The sequence below is a fragment of the Mandrillus leucophaeus genome, unplaced genomic scaffold (assembly GCF_000951045.1).
Source record: "Mandrillus leucophaeus isolate KB7577 unplaced genomic scaffold, Mleu.le_1.0 Scaffold267, whole genome shotgun sequence".
NCBI lineage: Eukaryota > Metazoa > Chordata > Mammalia > Primates > Cercopithecidae > Mandrillus > Mandrillus leucophaeus.
The window spans coordinates 773,309-786,558 of NW_012102776.1; the positions used below are offsets into that span (position 1 = coordinate 773,309).

Genomic DNA, 13,250 nt, shown 5'->3' on the forward strand with positions numbered 1-13,250 from the left:
AAATTGACACCCTAACATCACAATTAAAAGAACTAGAGAAGCAAGAGCAAACACATTCAAAAGCTAGCAGAAGGCAAGAAATAACTAAGATCAGACAGAACTGAAGGAGATAGAGACACACAAAAAAAAAACCTTCAAAAAATCAGTGAATCTAGGAGCTGGTTTTTTGAAAAGATCAACAAACTGATAGACCGCTAGCAAGACTAATCAAGAAGAAAACAGAGAAGAATCAAATAGATGCAATAAAAAATGATAAAGGGGATATCACCACCAATCCCATAGAAATACAAACCACCATCAGAGAATACTACAAACACCTCTACGTATTAGATATTTTCTATTGGTCATCTTTAAATTCTCCTTTCTTTTCCTCTTCCATCTTGATTCTGCTAATATGATGAAATAAATTTTTAAATTTGATATTACTTCCAAAATTTTGGATACTTTTTTATACATAAGGGATAAGATATGAAGAATAAAGATAGAAGCATGTCTATTCTTTATTTCTATATATATGCAAGCTATATCTTCCTTTACTTTAGACATTTTCTATTAATATTTTATTTTACTTCATTGCACATAGTTATAACAACTCCTTTAAAGCCCTTATCTTCTACTTCCAACAACTGCATCATCTTTGTTCATTATCTTTTCCTTTAACAACAGGTCGCATTGGGGCAGTGTTATCTGCTGGGAACTGGAGACCTTCTGTGTCATTGCTGCTCTCACCATGGCTTGGGTCCAGACCGTGCCACATCCTCTCAGGAGACGTGGGCCCTCGGAACCTCTTTAGTGCCAAATTCCAGGCTGCAGGCAGCCCCGTGGCAGCAGGATAACAGAACCTCTGGATGGATACTTCCTGGGAAGTTTTGCTAATTTGCAGCAGCTGGATTGTGTTTCTCCTTAATATCTGTCTGTCAGCTTAGTCATCACATCATTTCACTGTGGTGGCAGCTCAGAATTCTAGAGAGAAAAGGCACCTGGATCCCAGTTTTTCAGTGGCTTCAAGACAACCAGGAGTGCCTGCTCTTGAGGCTAGTGGGTCTCTAGGCAAGACGTTCCTGCCCATCAGGATACACCATTGGGCATCCAGCTATCATGATGCCCTCAAGGACCCTGCGCCCATGACTCTTCCTCCATCGGACATGGGCACTGTCCCCTGGAAGCCAGTTATTCCAGAGCACAATATCGGTGCCTCACCAAGGTGGAGCAAGATGAGGCCAGCCTACCCTCCCCAGCCGTGACCCTGGCCATCAACAGTGTGGACAAAGTCCCAGTGGTGAAGGCTAAGCTGCCCATGTCATCATGAATTATCTGATAACAAAACAGACCCAGGAAAGCATTCAGCATTTTGGGTGACAGGCAGGGCTGAGAGATGTTGGCTACACACCCCACAGGGGCCTCACCACCAAGGAGACCAACTACCTTCCAGTGGCAGAAACACTCCACAAACTAAAGCTACAGAGTGGACAGATAACAAAAGAAGAGAGGCAGCCTGTATCAGCCCAGTCACCCCAAGCACCACTCCTCATTCCTCCCCTAGGCAGAAGCCCAGAGGCTGGTTCACTTCTGGTTCTTCCACAGCCTTACCTGGCCCAAATCCTAGCACCATGGATTCTGGAAGTGGGGATAAGGACAGAAACTTGTCAGATAAGTGGAGCCTCTTTGGACCAAGATGCCTTCAGAAGTATGATTCTGGAAGTTTTGCCACCCAGGCCTACCAGGAGCCCAGAAGCCTTCTCTAATGGAATTGATCCATGCCCAGGCCAACTGAATGGCTGAAGATGCAGTAACCTTGAAGCTGCCCAAGACGAACATCCTAGTGATGGAAGGGAAGAAACAGCCACCACGGACCCATAAGCTCAAACCGCCTCACTGGAATGTGCTGACACCCACTGGCTTCTAGAGCCCTTTCTATTCTAGGGACTCTACCTTGGCTGTGACATGGGAAAGGTACATTTTTTTAAAACCTGTTAAATTGAGGCTAGCGCTGGAGACATAATTGGTGTTTGAGAAACATTAGTACAAAGCTTGTCCTTGTTGTGTGCAAGAAGCCATTTTGTACTGCTTTAAAATTGGACTAAATAATCTCAGCAGTGATGTATGGGGGATCTCATTACCTATTTTTTCATCATTTACCCTAGATAAGAACTTCGATCATTGCTTACTAGGGAAAGAATGTTTGTGCTGTTCTGAAACCCAGGCTTCCTGATTCCTTTACCACTATCCATATGAACACTGACAAATCATGGCATAGAGGTATTCACTGACTCGTTGAGAGGACTGTGACCCTCTTGACTACATGTGCCGTGCCCCCGCCTTGTCAGTTAGAGGACCCAAGATCTGTTTAGAACCTGGGTACAGGTAAAAGCCACACTTGGCATGGACCCCTCTTTCTAGGCTGAACCTTGACTCCCCCTGCTTTTTGATAGACCTAACAGATCACTGTCCTGCAGCCAGTTCTTCATGTGGGGACTCTTAGGCCAGTGCTGGGGGAGGCATGCTTCTCTTTCTGTGCCACAGAACAAACACTAGTCTGTCAAAGGCTTTCTTGCACTTTAAAGGGAGATTAATTTAATTCCAATTTGGTTGAAGACTTCCTAAGAGAGAAAATACAGTCCACTGAATTGGCATTGGTAAATGGATGTTAAACTTTTTTAAAGTAACGTAAAGTAAGATGGTAGGTACAGTTAGATTACAGTCTTGAGGCTCATGTGAAACCAGTGTTACCTTATTTTGATATCCTTGTTCAAGTCAGGGCCTGAAACGTCTGCACCGGGAGGTGAAAGAATTCAAAAGTTTTTGTACAAAAGCATTTTTCACCAAAATGAGCCTCATTCCTTTACGCAACACATAACTTTACTGAGGAAAAGAAATAGGGAAACTGCCTTTTTATTTCTCCTCACTGTGTACAAGTTCAGTCATTGTCTTGAACACTGTCTCAAACACCCACTTTTGTTTTGGATAGTATCTCATCTGCATAAGAAATTGACCTTTCCATAGAGAGGCCTGGAATCTAGAATTATCAGAACAATTAATTTATTTGCATCTTCTATTATAATCTCTTGTTTAACAATACAAATTCTTACTACTTTCTCAAAAAAATAAAAAGGTCACATTTCCCTATTTTATTTTTATTTTTTTCTGAGATGGAGTTTTGCTCTTGTTGCACAGGCTGGAGTGCAATGGCACCATCTCGGCTCACTGCAACCTCTGCCTCCCGGGTTCAAGCAATTCTCCTGCCTCAGCCTCCCTAGTAGCTGGGATTACAGGCATGTGCCACCATGCCCAGCTAATTTTGTATTTTTAGTAGAGATGGGGTTTCCCCACCTAGTTCTTTATTTGTCATTTAATAAGAATGAGACCCTATCATCTGCAGCAACATAAAACTGGAGGTTATTATGTTAAGAGAAATAAGCCAGGCACAGAAAGACAAACTTCCCATGTTCTCACTCATTTGTGGAAGCCAAAACTTAAAACAATTGAATTCATGGAGCTGGAGAGTAGAATAGTGATTCTAGAGGCTGGGAAGGGTAGTGGGCGTGGAGCGGGGATTGTTAATGGGTACAAAAATATAGTTAGATAGAATGAATAAGATCTAGTATTTGATAGCACAACAGGGTGACTACAGTCAACAATAAATAAAATGTAATTTATTATACATTTTAAAATAAGTAAAAGAGTATAAGTGGATTGTTTGTAACACAAAGAAAAGGTAAATGCTTGAGATGATGGTTATTCCATTTACCCTAATGTGATTACTGTGCATTGTATGTCTGAATAAAAATATTTAATGTATACCATAAATATATACACCTACTATGTACCCACAAAAATTTAAAAATATATATATATACACATATATATATATATGATTGTAACCTGAGCAAAGTGAACATAAGGTTCTGAAGACTGCAAAAGTCTTATGTTTTTACTGGAAAACAATTCCTTTGATCAAACTTAAGTTGCAAACTATTTCTTTGGCGTGGCCGCTCAAGGCAGTTCCTTTATTTTTAGATGTGCTACTTTGAATCTACCCCCATGTATGCTTAGTTCCAGCCAGACTTGCCCAGAGTTGTTTACATAATTTGAAAATCACCCCCATTCTGGCTCTCTTCTTTTAGGAATCTTCCCTGACCTCCCAGCAGCTGAGACTGCCCTGAATTTTGTCCTCTTGTCTACATGCCATAAATGTTATGAGTTTTCTACTGAAGATTTGGTGACAATTTTGGCCTGTCCTCCCATAAAATTCAAAACAAGAGAAATGTACTCCAAATGAGACTCTTCTTTCAAGTTTTCAATCCCCTCAAGAATTATTCTGCTTTCATTCATTCTCAAGTGCCTTTGTATATTTTTTTTTGCTTTTTTTCCCAAAATTAATAGTTGTTATATACAGCAGGTGTGAGTCTTGTAGAAACTTAATTTACCATATAGAAGCTGACACATAGTTTAACCACTGAAAAACTGAAGACCATGAGATAATCTTGAAAGAAGCCAGTAGAAACACAAAATATACAAAGGTGAACAACAATTCAATTAGCCAATGATTTCTCTCTAAAGTACCAGAACGTAGTGATATAACTTCTTCAAATCTTATCTAATCTGAATTTTGAGTCATAAATTTCCTTTCCCTACAGCCAAGGTATAAGAGACGATACAATTTCCAGAGCTTATATGGCTTTGTTTTTATATCTATATATCTGATTCATTTTGAAATTTATTCTTGTGTATGGTGTGAGTTATGGATTCAATTTTGTCTTCTTCCAAATGACTATCTACTTACCCCAGCAGCATTTATTAAAAACTTCACCTCTGTCCCAGTGTTCTTAGGTAGCATCTTTTTCACATATTAAATTTCCACATGTACTTGGGTCTACTTCTAGACTTGGTTTTCTATTTCATTTATATGTTTATTCACTTGTGAGTTCCACATTGTTATAATTGTACAGGGTTTATATTTTAATGCATTGTAAGACTAGTCTCTTAGCATTTCTTTTCTGTATATTCCTAGCTATTCCTGTATGCTTATTTTCTCATATGAATTTTAGTATCACAATTCTTGACACTGGAAAAAGTGTCCAGTAGTATTTTTATTGGGATCACATCTTTATGTGTTTAGTCATTATATCCAAATACAAAGGATGTCCTTTTTATCTGCTCAAATCTATGTCTTCATCTTTCAGAACTGTTTTAGTTTTATTTACACAGGTTTTGTATATTTCTTGTTAAGCACATTTTTAATTTTTAAAATTTTTATCAATCTATTTAAATATAGTTTTATTTTCCATTATCTTATACACATAGTTATTTTTATTTACATTAAGGTCACTGATTTCTATATGCTAATTTTATATCCTGTTGCCCTACCAACTTCTTTGTTTCAGTTACTTCTGTCATTGATTACTCAGGATTTTCTAGGAGTACCATCATACCACTTGCAACTAGAAACAGTTTTTCTATTCTTTTCAAATTCTTATGAGCCTAGTTGTTTTCTTTTCTCTAACTGCATTGGTTAATACCACCAGTATAATGCAAAATAGTAGTGTAGTATAGATAATATGATATATTTTGAATTAGTAAAATTGATAAACCTATTGCAAGCTTACCAAGAAGAGAAAAAAAAAAAAAGCAATTTTAGAATTGCAAAAAGAATGTCACTGTACATCTTAGAGGTGCACAGTTCCATTAATAATGGAAAGATATTATAAACAAAGTTATACCCAAATGAAAGCTGAAAAATTCCTAGAAAAATACATCTCATCAAAACTGACACAAGAAGAAATAAGAAATCTTTCTAGTTCCTGATTAAAAGAGTGAATCAGTGTTTAAAACTGTCTCATAAAGAAAACAATGTTAAATCACTTCACTAGCTAATTCTACCAAACATTTCAAGAGGCAATGAATCCAATCTCACACCAACTTAGCCACAGAATAATAAAAGGGGTAATACTTGCCAATTATTTTTATGAGAACAGCATAGTCTTAATATCAAAGCAGACTAGAAAATGTAAGAAAATAAGATTATAAGCCAGTTTCACTCATTACCATGCACTACATAAATACCTAAAAATTATGCACATCATGAACAAATTGATATTATCTTAGGAACATACAGGGAATTTAATATTAAAAAATCAAACAAGTTATTTGTTACATTGATGGCATAAAGGAAAAAACTCAAAAGATCATTTGTTTCATAACTCCTACTTTTGATGTTTATTCCTTAGAATAAGTGGGGATATGGGTAAAGATATTCCAAGTCCCAGTTTTTCACCCATTTCTCTATGTTCTTTGTCATGTGACTTTGAAGTTTTTCCTGTTAAAGATGGAGCTGATTTTCTTACCCTTGACTCTGAGTTTGGCTATATAACTTGCTTGGCTGTGGTATTAGCAGATATGGACCCTGCAGAAACTTGCAAACATGGTGGTTCTACATTTCCACTTGTTTCTTGCTGTTTCTCAAACAGGCAGAGAGTGCTTCTGCCTTAGGGCCTTAGTTGTGTGTGCTGCCTCCAACTGGAATGATCCTCCCTGTGGTTATCAGCACAGTTGACTCCTCGCCTTCATTCTTGTCTCTGCTTATTGCTACCCCATCAGAGGAGCCTTCTCAGAATATACAAACTAAATAATGTATCCTAGCAAAATAAATACAGGGCATCACTATCCTGTTTTCTGGTTTTCTTTTTTGCACTCATTACATATAGAATGTTCATGTATTAATTGGCCATCTTCCATGATAGGATTATGAGATCCACCAGTGCAGGAACCTTTTCTATTTTACCATTGAATTCTTAGTGCCTAGAAGAGTACATAGCAAATCCATATTCAAGAATTATTTGCCATATGAGGACTATGCCTTGGGTCTTACTGACTCAATCAATCTTTATTAATTTAGCAAAATGGAAGGCCCTGGAACCTCACACATGCTGGGGGTGGAGGTGATAAAGTGAGGTGGAAGTTAGAAATTGCCTAAAGATGGAATACTCAATACTTTGAGAGTTCTTAACATGACAGAAATATTAGAAATATACTGCCCTTGACCTTGTTCTTTCCAACAATCCCATACACTGAGAAAATCACAAACTGAACCTTCATAAAAAGCCACATGAAGGAAACAAGATGATAGATATACTTGGAGAACATGAAGGAACTTTAAAGGAAGAACTTGAAAGATATAATGAGTAAGAAACATAAACATGGATAAAACATTAATGATGATGATCACAGTGTGCACGGAAGGAAATGAAGGAAATATCTTGACTTGTATAAAATATATATATATATATGTATATGTGTGTGTGTGTGTGTGTATATATAAACTACAAGGACTCAGGTACTCAATATAAAGTAACCTATGAAATCCAGAAGTCAAAGAAATGAAAATGTATAAAACTAATTTTCTCCTTTTATAACCAAAATATTTAGGTGTTGAGAATGTGGTTGTTTGCATAGTTGAATGTGTTGTCAATAATCAGGCAGATAATAAAGAATTTGTGGCTATAATACGGAAACATAAGTTGTAACAAAATGCAATTGAAGAGAGAAATAACAGATGCTCAACAAAAGTTGAATTCTGAGAATTACTTTCAGGGAAGTGACTCAATATGTACAGCAGTCTTGTCAGTCTTGTTCATACCACATAGATGCTTTCATAGCATTAATAGAATAAACTAGATGTTTCAGAAGGAAAAAAACTCAACTATGTACAAAAGAAGAAATAGCTTGCCTAACGGAGCCTAAATTAGTCTAATCTATTTTTAGTCTGTGATTCTGCCCTAGTAGGCCCTTGAGAATTGGAGGGAAATATGAATAGAAAAAATGTGTTTTTTCCCAGGTTAATGACACTGAGATAGTCCTGAAATACATTTAAAAAGGCTTTATGTTCCAAAGATAACTCAGCTTCTATCAGTCATAGAGAAAATAGGTGGAAAGTTTATTTTTATAACACATTTCCTCCAGTGGCCCTCTCCAGGGTAACTGCTTTGCAATACTACAGGCAATGGAAATAGAGAGGGATATCAACTCTGTGAGTACATTAAACATGTGTAAGTTACACAATGATTGTAGTGGAAAAAATTCTTTTTGTTAATTTTGTTTTTCTGAATATTTCTGATCTCCCTCTCAAATCTAAGTCTAGATTATTCTCAGTCCAACATTTCTTCTTTAACATCTTTAAAAAATGTATTGAGTTCCACTTGGTGCTTGGCACTGTTGGAGGCACCAAGAATACAATGGTGAAAATTTATATGGCACTGACTCTAAAACCCTGTCTACTTTTTGTCTTGAGGGCAGAATGGATGCACTGTGATAGCACCTACAGTAAGAATAAACACAATGGTATGGAGGTGCTTGGGTCAGAGACTTACTTTGTTTTGAGCATCGGAAGAGATATCATAGCATCTGACATCAGGAGACTGATAACCCTAGGAGTTAGGGGAGAAGGTGGTCATGTTCCAGGAAGAGGGAATAACCTGAAGTGAAAGGCAGCGTGGAAGATTCAGGGATGCTGTAGACTTCATGATTGGAACACAAAATTGAAACAGGAAATGGAGTGAGAAGAGGCTACCTCACTCCTAAGCGAAATCTAAGTTCTCTTTTCAAAGTATCTCCCTTCTCTTCTTAAACATTATTGTCTCTTCAGTGAAAGAGAACTGACCTAACCAATTCTACTTTGCTTCTAACTTCCAAGATGTCCTTGTTTGTTCCTGGGCATAGGCTGAACTAACTTTGGGAGGAACTTTCTAGTTTAAATCAAAGATGATAACAGCCCTTTATCAAAACAAACCCCCTTCTGGTATGGGTACTAGACTGCCTTTGCAGAACTAACAAATTAGTCAAAAGATTAGAAATTACGGTTTAGGAGTTATGCAGCTGGAGGCTACAAGATTCTGATGCTCCCCAAATTGCTCCTGGGGATAAAATCACTATTGTAAAACCTAAGCCCAGGTTTGGGCTTAGATATTTTGCAGAGTATACACTTGATGGATCACCTGGCACCACTTAGATTGATAAACTGGCTCATCTGGTCTTGGCCCCCCTGCCAGGAACTGACTCTGTAAGAAGACAGCTTCAACTCCCTGAGTTCAGCTCTGACCAGACCAATCAGCACTCCTGGCCCAATGGCTTACCCCCACCCACCAAGCTGTCTTTGAAAACTCTGATCCCTGAATGCTCAGGTAGACTGATTTGAGCAATAATAAAATTCTGATCACACACACACACATACACACACACACACACACACAATTGTCTCCTTTTGAATATTGTTTATACTGAAAATCTCTCTTTCTTCCTCACACCCTCCTATGTGAAGTTTGATTCCATTCACTCTGTTTATCCTAAGATCTTAACAGACTTTGAAAATCTAGGAAAATTTGTTTTCCACAAAATAGACACTCCATCCCACCCTCTCATCTCCTGCCATTTAGCATAACCTGAGGATAAGAGATCCTCACACTGCCTTCCCTTCTCATATACAGAAGATAACAGAGCATGCCCCGCAAATGTGTTCTCAAGATTTCCCTGGCTCAGCAGCAAAGAAGGAAGCATTTCAATGTGTGTGTGTATATATGGCAAGGAGACCTCAAAGGATGTCAGGTGTGAAATTAGGCCAAACTGGAGTCCTGAATTATTCTGCTGATATTCCTATATAATGTTCTTCTAATCTAGGGTGCATCTCCTAAAGATTGCTCTGTCCCTGACACTATTTGGCAAAGTCTCTGGCTGGGGAATGAATGATGCATTTCTCAGAGCTCAGGCAGCTATTATGTGGGTGGGAATTCACACTCTGGAGGTCTGAAGGAAGACTTACACTCTCAAGAGAAACATGGCGCAAAGAACATGTTAGCATGGCTAAGTTCCAGAAGCTCACCATAAGGAAATTCTTGTGTAGGGCCTTAACTTTTGGTGTGGTTTTCTCAAGGACAATAGAGATTATCTCATGAAGCATACAGGGTAAAAACTGTGGTGGCCCCTTTCCACCAAGCACACACCATATCATTGCTTTGTTAAGCTGGTCATTTCACCCCATGTGAAGGATAATGTGCGGAGCAAAAGGAAGTGTGCCCTGTTGCACATTTATGTCTCCACTGACTCATACCCAAGGGAATCAGCAATGCAGGAGTGTCCCTGAAGAGCCTTCCTCATCATGAGCTTCTCAGCCAGTTAATTCTATTTCCTAAAATATTTTCCCTTTTATATTACAGACCAAACATTTATGTTACAAAATATAAACAGGTGAAACACTGAAAGTAAAAATCATATCACTTCTATCATTCCAAAACAACCATTGTTAACATTTGATGTAGGTTCTTCTGAAAATTTTATCTTTCTATTTATACTTTCCTCTTTTACAAAATCTATAAATATGACTTTGTATCCTACTTCTTTTATCTAACCACAAGTAGTAAATATTTACCTGTATACTTTAAATATTCTTTTATAATAACATTTTTATGTCTGTATAATGTTCCATTGTATGGTTTCATTAATTTTGTATTGTTTGTTTATTCGTAAGCTCAAACGTTCAGAAATGTTTGAACAATGGCTATCTCAGAGTGCTTAAATATTTGAATTTTGGTTATAGTATTCTCTCTTCGTTCAGTAAACATTTAAAAATTTTTATCTAGGTGCCAGGCATTATTTAGGATTAATGAGAAAAAGGACCAATAAATTTAATAAGTCTTCTGATTCAAAGTTATGTGATTGTGAAGAAATTTTAACCTTCTTAACTCTAACTCTAACCCTACCTGTGGAAGAAAGGTTCAGAGATGAACCTTGATGAAGAATCGCTTTAGTTGAATTTTGAGGGGTGATTTGGTGTTAGCCAGTTGAAGAGTGAGGGGAAGTGACGTTTCAGACAGAGAAAGCCATTATGTCCAACACCCCCAAACTGGTTAATTATTCTTAAAGTATAAAAGAGAGGACAGGGACAAGAAAGATGAGACTGTGAAAATACAAACGGTCGAACCATGCCTAGAGGTTGAGTCATAATCCTGAAGTATATGATGAATCTTTGAAAAGTTTTAAAGTGGCAGTGACAGAGTGAGGTTCTAGAAATAGTGCTCTATTTCTGTGGTAAGAGTGTGGGATGGGGATGGGCTAGAAGGAAACAAAACTTGAAAACATACTGAGGAAGAATAGGAATACTCACTTGAATCTTCGGACTCAAGCTCATTCAAATTCATGTTGATGTTTGACGTATTACCAGATACCACCTTCCAAGCTGGCACCAGTTCATTTATCAGCACTCATTGGACATAACTGCTTAGTTTTTTTTGGTTTGTTTGTTTTTTATTTTTTATTATTATTATATTTTAAGTTCTAGGGTACATGTGCATAACGTGCAGGTTTGTTACATATGTATACTTGTGCCATGTTGCTGTGCTGCACCCATCAACTCGTCATTGCATTGGGAGTTATACCTGATGTAAATGACGAGTTGATGGGTGCTTAGTTTTAAAAGTAAGTGTACCAAACTCTTTCCTGTATGTCCCTGTTAACTCACAGAGCTATCATGGTGGTCTTACTAACTACAGTAATCTAAAGGATTCCTGATCTACTGGCAATCCCATCAGAAAGAAAATTAAATGAAATCTAATAAAGAATAATAAATTTCCTTTCTCCCAATTTCTCCTCCCATGTTACCGGAAAACTCTCTGCAGAGGGTCAGATCTGCCTGTGGTTTCAAGCAGAACTTAAATAATCCCCCAATAACATGAAATATTTAGGTCTCTGAAGGTCTACCTGTTTCCTCACTATTCCAACAAGGCAGAAAAACTTCAACGTTATTAACTATACGCATTTTTCATCAGAGAGGGAATTTAAGTGAAGACTTAGAGTATAATCATCTCAGGAGTTTTTAACACAGGATGTGGCATGAACCTCTATTCTCCACCTTCTTTGACCCACCTTGCTAAGTGCAGCTCCACCGAGTGCTATGGACAGGAGACATATTATTTGTCATAAATTAGGCTTATTTGATAATATGTGAACTGAAGCCATAACCTTTTTGCTTTTCCCATAAATGTTTTCTTAATATTCTAACTGCTACTGATAAAAGTTTGGGTACATTATTTTGAAAAGCTGAAGCTGGATCCCAGAGGACCTTGCTGGGTTAGAGGAGGTCATGAGACACCAAAATCTCCCTTTGTACCTTTCGCACATTTGCTTGAAAAACACTTTTGCTTTTTCATCTTGATCTTACATTTAATGGAATTCCATCTTCCCCATATGTAGTCAATAATAATTGCTTAATATATTAGAGAAATTTAATGCTAAATATTTAAGTTGCATATTGTGTTAGATTTTATTAAGAAACCTTTCAAAGCTATAAATTAATCTTGGAATTCTTTGGCAATGTAAATTCCAACTCCTTACTGTGGCTCGAAAACTTTCCATGTTACCTCTTATGGCTTCTTTGTTGTTGTAGCTTTGAGACAAGGTCTTGTTATATTGCTCAGGCTGGCATGTCATGGCTATTCACAAGTGCTAGCATAGCACATTATGGCCTCCAGCTATCTTCCTGTGCCTCAGCCTCCTGAGTAGCTGGGAGTACAGGTGTATGCTACCATGCCTAGCTGTCTTCCTGCTTCTTTATACTTCTTCAACATCATATCGTACACCTTCCTTCAATTTGTAGCCCTTCCCACTGAATATATCTATACAGGTCCCTCATAGCCCTTAGTCTCCAATGTAATGCATTATCTGCATCAAGTCTGTTTCACCCTGGATTTAGTACTGGAATAACAAAAATGCATATAACCCAAGGAATTGGCTCACCTACCATTCAGTCAATCTGAGCTCAGTGCTATCCAAACTGGGCAACAAACCTACTTTTTCCTAGTATCTACTATTGCCAAACAGCAAATACGATAAGGTCAGGGCAACGTCATAATGGATTGCAGCAACATGGTGCAGGTTTTCTTTGCCTTCTCCAATGGCCAGAGGGGAAGATTATAATTACTTGATTTTTTATGCATAAAAGAACTACTTGACTCTATTTTCCTCTGAAGAAAACAGTGTAACTGGAAAGATTTGGGGGTTTCATGCTGTACCCAGCACCAGTGGTTCAGTGGTGAGGCCCCTGGGATACAGCAGAGAATATCTGGGTTCTTGTCCTGGTTTTGTCACTATCTGGTCCACATGCCTGGCACATTGTAGACCATAAAAATATTTAAAAATAAATGAATGGGTTATGTGACTTTGACTCTCTTCCAACCTTGTCAGCCGTCTTTATCTCCATTTCCAAA

The 13,250-nt window shown here is 37.8% G+C and overlaps 1 pseudogene; it reads left to right on the forward strand.

Moving 5' to 3' along the window:
* The window catches only part of LOC105542750, an 18,907-nt pseudogene extending 17,001 nt beyond the window's left edge, over window positions 1-1,906 (forward strand).
* The last annotated feature ends 11,344 nt before the right edge of the window (window positions 1,907-13,250 follow it).